Consider the following 13,931-nt stretch of genomic DNA (forward strand, 5'->3'; position numbering starts at 1 on the left):
ACCTGCTCTGTTTGTTGCATTGATGCAGAAGTGGGCAACTTTTTGTTGCTGCTTTTGAGGGCTGAATTTCCCAGTGGTTAATGGGGGGGGGGGGATGAACCTGAAGAGTGCAGAAAAGTAGGTGGAGGCCTGCATCTAGCCCTAGGGCTGCAACTTGCACTTTATGTATAGGGTCAAGCTAAGTTTGGAAGGAAGATTGGGAAGCTGCTTCAGCCCCACGTTATGATTCTCCACACCATCATATATGTAAAGGCAGTGAGAAATACTTGTTGGATGCAAATCATCCTTACACATCTCTTCTGCAGTTCTGAGCCTAACAAGCACACATTTCCAACATAAGTATATCCCATATATTGTGTGTGTGAGGATGAGGTGAAGCCATGCTGGAAAGGTGAAATCAGAGCCAACTTTATAGGGTTTGTGAAGTAAGCCAGTGCATTTCTCATCACACACATTCCTTTGTGGGTATTACTCTGTGTAGGAAACAACAACCACTTTCCTTTTGGTTCAGGCCATATTAGGTCCCTTTTGATGCCACCTTTCCCATATTATGTTTTGCTGATTAAAATTAAATTTTGCTACATTATTAGATGCCAGTGCTTTAAGGTTTAAGGTTTTATGTCTCCAATATGCTTTCGTCTGGATATTGAATCATACTGTGCATGGTTTTATGCTCTCATGGAAGGCCTTTGGGCTGTTTTTGCACCCTAGCTAGAAATCTCATTCAGCAAACCCATTGATGCTCATTGCACCAGCTTACTTTTCAGTCTTCAGAAAGTATGTGAATGGCACAGTTTGGGTCCAGCGCTGGAAACAAAACGGTCTCCTGCCATTGTAGCACTGATTTTTTCCACTCCCTGATCTGCCCATTCGGTGCATCATCAGGTGCTTCAAATCACTGATTATATTCTGTAAACCTTATATAGGGATTGTGTGATCTTGCACATTCCTAACTTTTTCTCATTAGTGTTCACTTTTGTCCTTTAGCCTTCAGCTTCCGCACATGGACTTGATGTTACCTTTATTTCCCTTGACTGAGATTGTGCATAAATGCTGGCTTCTCATTCAAAAGCTCTGGTTCTGCTCCTTAGGATAGTAGAATAGAGGAATCCTGGGGTTAGATAAATATGGACGGACCTTCACTCTTGGAGGCCACTAGTGTTGGAGTCCAGCAGACTTTCTTTTCACCAACATGAATCTATTCCAAGCATATGGCAAGATGGCAAACAGCTTGGCTTTATGTATATCAGAGAATAAAACTGGGTATTACAAAACTGGGTCTCTTTGTGTTAAATATTTGAATTTAACCAGCTTAGTTTCTAGTTCCATGACAGTGACAAATCCATAAATAGCTAGAGTGGCACCAAACATTCTCAGGGAGAAATCAGAAACTTCCACCCACGAGCACTTAGACTAGGCAGGTTTCAGAGTTTTTGGATCTATTTTGCTTTTTACTGGAAAAACCAGTTCCACCAACTAGAGCTAGCAGCAAATGGCATAAAGAATTATGAGCCCATTAATTTGTTTTGGGTACCAGAAATACAAGGAGATTAAGAGTCTGTTCACAGACAACACCCCACTTCTACTTGCCCATCCTCCTGCTTTCTTTATTTTAGAAGTTGATTGATTGATTTATTGATTTCCCACCATTTTTCCTTGTAAGGAACTCAAGGTAGCTTATATCATTCTCTTCTTCCTGCTCTCAATCTTATCCCCACACCAACAACCCCGTGAGGCAGTTTGGGCTGAGAGTCTGTGACTGGCCCAAAGTCACCCAGTGAGCTCCATGGCCGAGTGGGGACTAGAACCCAGATCGCCTGATTCCCAGTCTTGTGTTCTTAACCACTGTACCACACTGACTCTCAGGGGAGAACTCATTTTGTTGCCAAGTCAGAAATCCTTCCAGATCTACTGCAAATCATCCAGAAATCTACCAGAAGGCCCTGATCTACTTTCTTCTGTAGACCATGGTTTTTTTTAATGTGGAACCTGGTGCGGGGGTGGGGGGCACTGATAGTCATTTCCTTTGCTTTGATGCCATTTTTTCTTCTGTTGCTGCTGTTGCTTCCTCCTTCCCTGATTAGTCACATGAGGATCCCATCCAACAGGCAATCATGCAGCAGTTGGGATGATGACCCGTTGCTGCAGAGCATCGGATTGGGCTATGTGATGATCCCACAACGTGCAAGTGAGGAATGTGGAATCAGAGATTACAGAATCATAGAATCGCAGACTTGGAGGAGGCCAAGGAGGCCATCAGGGCCAGCTCTCTGCTATTGCAGCTCACCCATTTACACCATCCCACCCCCAGTGGAGAAATTACTGAAAAGAGAAGGCATTTTTTGGAATTTAATCATATTCAGCTCAGCTTTAGTTTCCAGGTTTAGGACCAATTAGTAAATTGTGTGTGTGTGGGGGGGGGGGAGTGTATGAGAGAGAGAGAGATTCCCTTTGAAATTTTAAAAATACAGTATGTGTAAGCTGTACTCAGTATTCTCTGCAAGGCTAAAAGGATGTTAGGAGTTAGGCTTTTAAAACAGGGGGATTTAGTGTAACAGGTTTGGCAGCTGAACTGGTGCAGTTCGTTCAGCTGATGAATTGATGTAGACCCAACTGCCTAACATGTACCATGTGTTTGCTTTGGCAGCAGAAGTGGAAAAATCATTTGGAGAAAAATTGTATTATTCAACAGATTTTTTGTTTTGTTTTGTTTGCATTTGTGGTTGGCTTTTAAAAAAAGTCTTCCTTTAATCGAAATCACAAAGGTAGAGTTCATAGAAATCTTCCCCATGATTAGAACCATATTATGCTGTGGAGAGAAATAAAGGGAGCCAGAAATGAATTTGTGCACTACAGTCAGTCTGATAATGGTTTCTCTCTGTTTCAGTGGCTTAAAATCAAACATGTGCACACATGGTTTTGCATGCATGCACATAGCACCAAATCAAATGCTAGGAAAGCTTTAGCAAAATCGTTTTTCATCTGTTTTAGCTCTGAAAACGCACGCCATCGCCAGCAGGTATGCCGGTAATGCTGAGCTCTTGAGCAATGCAATTGTCAAAAGTGCATCCAGTGAATTAATTATGTTCATGCTGAAGGCAGCTCTCAGGGCAGCAGCTCCGTCTGCAAAGCATAGAACTTCGAACTATGCCATCTTGGTATGTGGATCTGAGGCAAACAGGCATGGCAGGAAAATTAGCTTGCCTACTAAAATTAGCTAGAGGTAAAGTCAAAAATTATATATTTTAATATATAATATCTATTAAATGTGGGACATAGACCTTGCTCAGATTATGGAAAAGAGACTATTACTGTAAAATTTGTTATTATGAGGAATGATATAAAAAACTCGAAACAGTCAATGGATTCCATTTAAATTGTGTGCACGTGTGTGTGTGTGTGTGTGTGAGAGAGAGAGAGAGTGAGCAAGCAAGCGAGCGAGCAAGCGAGCAAGTGGAGGGGGGAGCATTAAATGCATTCTATCAATAACTGGATTTAAATGAGAATATTTTTGTTTGTATATTTGGAACACTACTACAAATTTAGAAAAAGAAAAATATGCCCAGTTTTCCATCTGTTTTTAGCTTTTTGCAAAATCACACCACCACCAGCAGATATTCCAGTAGTGCTGAGTTTGTGAACAGAGTAACTGTCAGTATCTCAGTGGTAAACAACCACATATGTTTTAGATCTCTTTTAATAAAGGATGAGAGCTATTGGACTCTGTTAAAATATTAATAAGTCTCACACCCAATATGTATTTCTTTTAATTTCCCCAAATACAAATCATTTTAGCCCTAAACCACTAACACCTGGCATCTCTTAAAGAGTTGTAAATTCAGATGCTTGTCATTCTGAACTGCTTTGTGACTGAACTGACTGCTGGGTAATGCACAGGGGAAATTCACTGATGAGATACCACAGGTTTCTGCTTTGCATAGCATCTGGAAATGCAAAAAACCAAAGCATGTGTGCTTGGTGCACTCTTTTTGTTGCTGTAGCAATCCCTAATGGCCTGGTCCAACAAAAGCACCTCTGCACTGAAAACACTCAGGATAAAACAGAACCATTTGTGTCAAGGGTGATATACAGTTTATTGGATACACTGATCAAATATAAAAGCAAAAGAAAGGTTATTCTCCCCTTATCTGTAGCCATACTTGTTCTCTGAATAGGTGAAGGGGATGTTTTATGGGCTTTCAAAGTTACCTGGGCAAGTGACACAGTTGTTATTAATTCTCATCTATTCCCACTGGTTGGAATTCTAGGAAGCATTTCCTTTCCTCAGCCTGAGAACCAAAGGTGTCTCTGGCTATGGATTTTATAAAATTCCCGTCTCCTTCTGTTTCAGTACACACAGGCTCTAATCCATGTCCCCCACCATCCTTGAGACATGAGAGGGCTTCAGCAAGGGAACAGTTCTAGTTCTCAGAACAAAAGCAGTTCTTATCTAAGTTGGAGAAAGCAGCTTTAATTGTCTCTGCTGCACTTCCTAACAAGCTGAAGATGTTAAGTCTTTGGCATGGCTCCAAAAAACTATCCTGGTTTTTCGACTAGGAAGGTTCACTACATTACCTGTTGAACTTTAGTACCCTCTTCATTATTCTTTCAGTAGAGCCCATACGATGCACTTGCTTCTTTGATTGTAGAAATCATAATTCCAGGCACTTTTAACCTGGAAGAACTGGAAGAACAAAAAAACTAAACAAAACAAAAAGGCTAGGCAGAGAAATCAGTAACATTTCCTGCAGATGTCATAGTCCTTAATGCCCTTCTTATGCTGGGGATGTCTGAGACATTTTGAATCCCAGGCCTGGTTTAAGTCAAGGCTTAACATCACTGGAACAGGTTTGTTTAATTTGATTTCCTTTTGCTTAATTTAATTTCCTCTCATTAAATGTAATTTCCTATGTGTTTTTTTAATAGCACACAAAATGTATAAATAGAAACAAAATATAGCGAGAAACTGGGATTAAAAAGGAGCAAAGCCCATCTTCCATCTGCATCTTTTTTGATTAAATGGGGTTATGAATGATATCATCACCATTAAGATTAAATAAGCAAACCTCTCATTCCTTAAGGTTTGCATCAGAGCTCTGGCCTACACACAGATTTCACTGAGGGAACAGGAACACTCTTCAGGCATTTGCCTGAACATGGGAGCACAATGCTGGGGTGGGTAACAGAACAGGGCAGGGCACGCAAACTCCATGCCTGAAATCTCTGAACACTGGGGTCCTTGTGAACACCTGGAGATGTTTTCTAAGTGCAGTCAGGATATATGTTTAGAAACCCACACATGATTGGAAACTTTGATAAGATCATCTGGGTGACATGGAGGCTTCTAAGTGTGTCCAAGCTAAATATGCTTGGGAAATGTTTGCAGAACAAGCAAAGGTCTGGAAAGCGGCTTGTACATGCTGGGGCACAGTCTGCGTTTCAGTCCTACTTTGTTCGACTGAAAATCTGAAGAGGGCCAAATTCTGTTTAGTTCTATTCAGGTGGTCTATCTGCATATTTGATGTGAGGGAGTGCCCCAGCCACGTGGTCATCAGTGTTTTCATCCTCCACTCATGGAGCCTCCCCATGTGAATCAGCACACTGGAAAATCCATGCTTTGTCTCATGCAGGAGACCCTCTTCCTCTGAACGGGACTTCTGTCGAGTGGAGGCTGATCCGTGTGCCTACGGAAGGGAAAGACAAGAGCACTTCTTGTCCTCATCTGTTTGATCTGTTCAGGTACCAAATGCCTGAGCAGAGTTTATAGTTTCATGTTTTAACTACGTTTTGCTGCTGTTCTGGGATGAATGCCTCTTTTAGTATTTTCTTATGGGTTGACATGCTTCATTCTTGTGATTGTTCTAAGCTAGTACACTATTTGGAATTCATTCACTCAAAAGGTCAGCTGTGAATGTGAAAGTAGATACTCTGATTAGGTCCAGTTTTTGCACAACCATTCCTCTAAGTTAGGAATTAGGAAATGGTTATCCCAGATCAAATGTAGCCCCTTCCCAGAAGTATGAAATAGCAGGTTTTGTGTGGAGTAACTAGGAGCCATGACCATTGGGACTTGCTGCCAGACTGCTGTGGGGTGTAGCAAGGGCCTAGATGGTTTGACAGTTCCAGGCAAGCTAAGGAGAAAGAGCTCAGTGGCAGAAGCTCTTTGAATGCAGAAGGGTTAGATTCAGTCCCTGGACCTGCAGTTAAAGAATGAAAGGAAGCAGGAATGCCATAGAGCAGGGGTCAGGGCTCCCACTCCCTGGCTCACCAACACACCCATAATACAACCTTCCCATCCCACAAAGATACAGCTGTGCAGGCTCCCCCTTCACTGGGTGCGTATGTGTCTTCACCAAGATCTTGTGGAAGATGAAAGTTAAATGTTCCATTCCCCATGAATTCCACTTCTTGGCTTTCCTCTCCCTGCTTAAGAACAGGCAGAGGGAACTTGGGCCACATCACGACAGTTTGTCTTCCAAGAAGATAACTCCTCAATTATATCCCTTTTGTATATGTTAGGAAACATAATAATTAGGAGTGTAGTTCAAGTTCAGCTGAACCCTGAACTGAATCGGACTGAGATGCAGAAGCAGACTGAATCTGTATTGGAGCACTCCTAAAGATTCAAGATCTTGAGGGAATCAGAGAAACAGACAAAATGTCTCCAAAAGTTTCTCTCCAGGTTTTCCATATAAGGAAAACTCATGGAAAAGGGTGGTGGTGGTAAGAGGAAGTGAAGTAATTACCTCCTCAGACTTAATCACTTCCTTCCATAAAAAATCCAGCACCTCTCTTTCTGATATTTTGCAGGTTTCATAAATGGAGTCCCATCTGTGCTGCAGGTTATTTTCAAAACAATTCCCACCCACCCCTGTAAAAGGGAGATAAGTGTCTCTATTTTGGTAAAATCTCAAACTATACAGGGCTCTTGCACAAAGCTTTCTGCTTCTATCCATTCAAAACTTGGCAGGTCAGACCCCTGTTTCTCAGAAGGGGGAACTATACCCATAACTTTTATCCAATTCTGTAAAACAATTAAAGAGTGAGCGTTCAAAAAGTGTAATGTGCTTAGCATGAAACCCTAGTACCTATTTATCTAAAACCTGGCAGGCATAATCTCATCATAAAGGACCAATATGCCAGGTAATGTTATCCCATTCTGATGAACAAACAAAACTTACAGCTGTGTGTTGCTTTCCAAAGATTCAATGAAAGGCATGAAAATTTGGATTTCTGAATCAGGATTTAGATCTTAGTGAAAGTGGGAGGCTTCCAAGTTGCACCCTTGCAACCTCAGAACAGCAGCCAGTGCAGGTTTTCCTGTGTGACTGTGAGAGCACGGCGGAGGTGCTCCAAGTTCAGTCCCAGCTCCAACCTTGGAGCAAGTTTCCAGGATTGAATCTAGGACTCTGCAACATCCTGTGGCTGTCTAGACTCTGTCTAGGCAGTTGTAGGATTGTGCAGTTATTTATTTAAATGTCTAGTGCTGTCTATCCTGAAAATCCTGCTAACTTAAAGCTAACAGACATGCAGATAAAACCAGTTTAAAACTAGCTGTCCTACAATCCCCAGCCCTGCCTTTCAAATCCTGTATGTTTTCTAAAACGTTTCCTTTTCATCTGCCTCCATTACAATATCCATATTAGATGCAACTATGATGGAAAAATGGAAGGAATGAAGTAATCAAGAGTAGTTCAAATCCTTCCATGTAAAACGTGAAAAGACTCATAAGCTCTTCAGAAGGAGAATTCTGAAATATTGTATTCAGATTGAAAAGTTGTGTGTGTGACAACAGCAAAGCAATTCTCTAGCTGAATTGCTCTGGCTTGCTTGAAAAGGGCTACTGCATTTGCCAACATACTATAAAGCTACATGGGAAAAGGTAATGAGACTTAATTACTATTCTAAACTTTGCCCTGCTTGTGGGTGCTGTAGGAACAAAGCTCCAGGCAAGAAGAGTTAGTAGGCAGTCCAAAGTCTGAATGCAAGAACTTCCAAAGGAGAGTTTGGTTCTCAGGGAAATAGAGGTGCCTGAAGCTGTTGTGCCAATAATCCTTAGACCTGCAAATAAACTCTCATCCCTTCCACCATAGTAAGCTCAGACACCGTGTTTGCCATTACTCATTTGAGATGTCCCTACTCCTTGCTTTCAAATAGACAATTCTTGAAATTAATTTAGCAGCTGGTGGAATCCAAAGTCCTTCTGGCTACTTAGGGAATTCATAAAATAATAGGAACAGCTTCACAGGGATTTCAATAAATACTCATTAAAAGATCAAATGCATCTGAAGAGTTCCCTTCTTACTCAACAAGCTTACCCTTTCAATAGAGTTACACGAAAGTGCCAGTAATTATAGGGTATCCAGGGACCACATAAGAGTCAGGTAATTAAGTGGCTCTTCCTAAAGTGAAACCTGGTGATTCAAAAGTTCTGGCATCCCACTAATCACTGCCTGTGCCTTCTGGTGACTTCAGATGTAATTACCACCTCATAATCTACAGAACATGCAGTTTCTGAGCATTTATTACATGGTCTTTTCCACATAACTGTAAAGCAGGCCCAGTAATATAGGCCTTGTAAAAAACAAACATAACAGAGAATTGAAATGTCTGTTCTCAAGTATAATCCTTTAAAACTTTATTCATTAAGCGGTTTCTATATTGTTCAATACAGCGAAGTTGCTAAATGGGTTTGCAAACAGTTTTTGTCTACGGCATCTGTGGTTTGCAGGGAGAGATATTCATGGCAGTGTTCTAAAAGCACACAGTCTATATACTGTGTGTTCTTTCATCTGTATACATTTTAAACTATTAAAAGCAGCCAAACTGCTAGATTTAGGGTAAGTTTAATCAATCAAAAGCCATGTGGGTTTATTTCCTTTCTCTGTATTTCATGTCATTCTTTGATCGTTTGTAATGAAATCCACATGCTTGAACATTTCTCCTACCTCACTTCCCCTATTCTTGATCCACTGAGGATCTTCTCATTTGGTTTCTCTGCTCTGGCTTTCTTCTCTGGTGGCTTGTTTGTACTGTTAAAAAAATCCAGCATGCTAGCAGAGGTTTATCCCACAATAAAATTTATAATGTCAAAGTTTGACATTTGATTTTCACAATGTCAAAGGTGTTGCTGGTTTCAAAGGTTAGGGTTACCTCAGCTGGAAGTGGAGGTAAAATGGACGTTCCACTCAGCATGTCATACAGCACCAGATCTTCCAGCATTGCCTTTCCCTAGAATGCTTCTGTAATGCGCTTGCACAAAAAAATTGCTCATCTCAGTTATAGCCCTTCTCCCTGGCAAAACCTACCTGCTTTGCCCTATATCTGGTTTTAGGAAAATGGTTAAAACTTGATGGAAAAAATCCTTTGGCATATTTTCAGGTCTATTTTTCCTTTGTCTAATTTGCAATGCCTGATGTGTTGATTTGATTATAGCTTTTTAAAGAAAAAAAGCCCTTCATTTTAATTTTGCTTATAAATCATTTCAGTTGTCCCATTGGGCCTTAAGATGGGATACACATTTGAAAAAATAATCAGTGGGTAAATTCTAAGTTTGAATGGATGAGGACAATTATTTTCTTTACTGAAGCTTTGAGAGGCTGCAATCTTTAACTGTAACAGGACATGAACTTCAGATTGTTTGTATCAATGCCAAAAACAAGCTGATATTTCTTTTCTTCATATGATAGTAGATTAATTTACAGCACTGGATGTAGGCATTTGCTTTTGTTATTTGTACTTGATCTCCTTTGCGCAATGTTTAGTGACTCATCTCACCTCTTTCCTAGACTTTTCAAAACAAGATATTTTCTTATTTCTTTCTTATTTTCTGCTTCTTAACATTTGACAAAGAGTTTATGTTGTCTCTCTTTTCTGTCACTACTTTCCAGCAAAAACATCTGTGGAGGAAAGTCTGTCAGAATGAGTCCTGGGTGTATTTGTCATTGCGGATCCGTGATTACATTTTGGATCATGACTTCACATCTGAAAGCACTCTTGTGGAAACATCGTGAGGGGATAATGCAAGCAGACAATCAACAGTCCCAGTAGAGAACACTGGGGAAAATGGAACACACATTAGTATAGATTTGCTTCTTTTTCTATTCATTTCACTGGAAATTAAATGGAATAAAATAAGATCTACGGTTTCACCCAGCATTCTAGATTTCTTTTCATGGGTGGCGAAATTGGGGAGGCTGTTTTAAAGAATGCACCAGTGCGATGAGTTTGTCCAGTACTTAGGAGGATCTCAAAAAGAACATTTTCAGAAAATGTATTAGAATTTTATTCCCTGAGAAATTGCATCTTAGCTCTTAAATAGACTTGAATGTGTTGTATTAGGTTCTGTATCCCACTCATTCTACAAGGAATGCACACCCGTAATGAAAGCTATCATGATTTGCTTCATAGAATATTACATCTGAACTGGGGCACTCTCATTTTGAAAAGACAGCTACTGTAATTTGAGGAATCATTTGGGTTTGCTTTTGGTGGTCAAGATTCATAGAAGAGCTGGAGATTAGTGCTTGCTTAAAAACAAAAGCAACATCCCTTAATTTGTTTATTGCAACAATAACAAATGACCTTCTAAACATCCAATGCATTTATGAACAGATCTATACATTTACAAGATCAGAAGTGATAATAATTTTACATATGTTTTCCTTTAGCTTCTCAAAATACTTCACATACGTTATCTTGGTAATCTTTACAACAACACTGAGAAATAGGTCAATATTTATTTATTTATTACATTTAGACCTTGCTTTTTTCTCTCCAGGACAGTTTACATAACCTTCCTCATCCTCTTCATTTTATTGCTCCTTTAGGGACAAAAATCTGAAATACTTGCTAGTTTATTATCCACTGAGGGTTTGACTGAAGAGAGATTAGAACCAGTCACTATTGATCAATATTAGCTTATCAAGATACCATACAGTTCTTCCAAAGTTTTCTGGAAGAGGTAGCAGGATGTTGATAAAAGCATCTCAACAAGGTCTGCAGCTTTTTGGTTTTGGCTTCTAGCTGAAGATGCTACCAAGTTCCATAAATCAACATTTCTCAGATCATTGTGTTCACCTTTGTAGTAAGCTTGGATCAATGTATAGCAGGTTTGCTATTGCATTTTAGAACTAAACAGTAGGTTTGAAGCAGAAACAGTACTGTAGCTCACAGTTTCCCCCACTACCAAATTTTCAGTTTAGACCCTCACTCCAGACTTACTTGAAACAGTCTCCTTAGCACAGTCCCAGTTTCCCTTATTGTTTTTGCCACCAACACTGCAGGTCCAGCCCCGAGGAGAGGACCCTGACAGATCATCTTTATATAAGGGGCAATGAATAAATATCTTGTGACATCAAATGAAAACAACCAATCAGAAATGCCATGATGCATGGCATGCTGTGCCACATAGTTCCTTGCTATAGCTTCCAAGATGTACCTTGATCTTGAACATGTGCAAATATACACAGAATGACTTCAAAATGCAACGTAGTCTCCAAGTATTTATTCATTTATTATATTTATGCCACCTTTCTCCCAAGTGGAACTCGAGGTGGCAACATGCAGTTTCAAGGTAGTCTCCCCTACAAGCTCAGGCCAATCCCAGCCTTGCTTAGCTTCAACATGGTGGATGCCTTATGTGACTTACACAATGTACAGTATTGGCCTATACTCTGGGGCAATACTGAATCATAAATATTGAAAAGTGAATACTGAATTCACTTTAGGTATGTCCGTTACTACCTGTATCCAATCCAGCATGGCTCTACCATTAAAAAAGTGAAGCAGGTGCCTTTCAAAGCATATGCTGGGGCAGGAAATGGCACTGGGTGTTGAGCACAGAGTTATGTATACCACGTGGCCTGCCACGAATTCCCTGAAGTAGCCTGCTGTCCTTAGGCGTATGCTTGGTGCAAGTGTTGAATAAAGAGTCAACTGCCATGTCAGTTGGCTTCTGCACAGACGATGGGGAGTGCCACCACCTTGCCCATTGTCTCAAACAACATTATTTCTTGGGCTGGGCATGTATCTAATTAACACCCACCCTGCCTGTGGAGTGCTTTCACAGCAGAAATGGGGAGAGTGATTCCCCCTCTTCTGTAGCCCTCACCAAGCCCTGTTCTGGACTAGAGGAGAATAGTCTCATCATATTACATTGGATTTCACCCTGTAGATTTTTTTTCAAACACTTGAATGGAGTCAGTTAGTTGGAAGGACTGGGACTGTTGATGCAATAGATAGTTGAACAGTTGTATTTTTAAAAGTCAGACTTGTCACCAAAGAATTTTGAGAAAGTTTGCTTCCTTTTATTAGATGTTATGTGTCAGAATAAATTACAATAGCCGGTTTTCATATAAATCAGATTTATTCACTGATACAATGCCAATCTAGAAATTAATCTATAAATAATGACAGTTCTGCAAAACCTACAGAAGTCATTTGTAGGCTCTAGCATGGTTCTGTTTCCAAAAGGAGGAAATTGAAGCCTGAAGTTATGGCACAGAGGCACTCTATGCCTGAAAGCTTTAAAAGTGATTGGACACAATTTATGATACTTTCCTGGCTAAGAATCAAGTTGAAAATCCAAAAGGATGTGGAAGGAAAGCTTGTATATGAGCGATGGGAATGCACAATCATTTTACAGTCCATTAGAAAAAGAAGAATGGTCGCCTTTACAGAGAATTATATCAGAAACATTTTTTTAAACCTACACATAGTGGTTGAATTAAATTATAAAGACCTTTGTCTTAATGATAAAAAGTATTATTTAAACTTGTTTTATTTCTCACTGAAGAGCAACTTCAAATGTGCAGCTTAAATGTATCCTTTTCATTGTGAGTTGACTTTGTACCTCACCAGTGCATGTATGAAGGTAAAAGTGTAAACGCCAAGCCCTGAGCCTCAAACATTAAGCCATCAGAAAAGATAAAATGTAGAAAGTCATGGTGGAAGATGCTGTAAATGCATATCTGAAGCCACCTTCTTTCACAAGAATAGCGAAACAGGAATGAGAACATTTTAGGAATTTCTGAATATCCAGGAAGCCATCAAAGCAGCCCCTCCATTCAGGGCTTAATGTGTGATGGGGTTTGTGGGGGCTCAGACCATGAACTTTTTGTGCCATAATAAACAGGAGGAAAGCAACCATCTACACCTTTAAAGCAGAGATGGGGAAACCTGTGGTCCCCAGATGTTGCTAGACTACAACTCCCATCAGCCCCACCCAGTATGGTGCATGCTTAACTATAGTGGAAGTTGTAGCCCAACCCAATCCAGAGGGACACATATTCTCCACCCTTGCATTACAGTATGGCTGTATTCATACATCATAAGCAATCTTGCATGGTTACTACAGTTCAAGTTTTTTTTTAAGCCATGATCTACCTGGCAGAGCATCAAGTTGTTTTTACATTAGCATAGTTTCCATCCTCCTCATTCTGTGCTTCTACTGGTGATACATAGTCTATCAGCCACCCTTCCTAAAATTTATTCCAGAGGTGCACTACTTCCTGGCCGTGTCCACCCATCAAGACTGGAAGGCTGAAGCAACTGCTGCAGTTGCTACTCTTTCCAGAGGTCTCTGTGGTAGTTGCATTCCAGGACTGTGGAAACCATAATCCCGGGTGCAGACAACATGATCAGCCATGGTGGTACAGAGAAGCCATGGAACAAACCATGGTTTCTCACTGTGCTTTCTGAAGACTTAACTTATCATGATGAAGTACCACAACAGGGTTCAGACAACATAAGAGATCAACAAGGGAGAAAAGCCACCTTGGCGTGTCGTGTGTTCCCCACCCAGGCCTGTTCCTTCCAAGAAGTCTTGATTCTCAGGAGCACTAATCTTAGGCAATAATCCCATACTCCCTATTCATTTTAAAATGCATGTCTTACAAGCAACCAGGTAGAACTCATGATCCACCAAGCTG

This window comes from Varanus komodoensis, unplaced genomic scaffold, assembly GCF_004798865.1.
Source record: "Varanus komodoensis strain SLA01 unplaced genomic scaffold, ASM479886v1 scaffold1, whole genome shotgun sequence".
Classification (NCBI taxonomy): domain Eukaryota; kingdom Metazoa; phylum Chordata; class Lepidosauria; order Squamata; family Varanidae; genus Varanus; species Varanus komodoensis.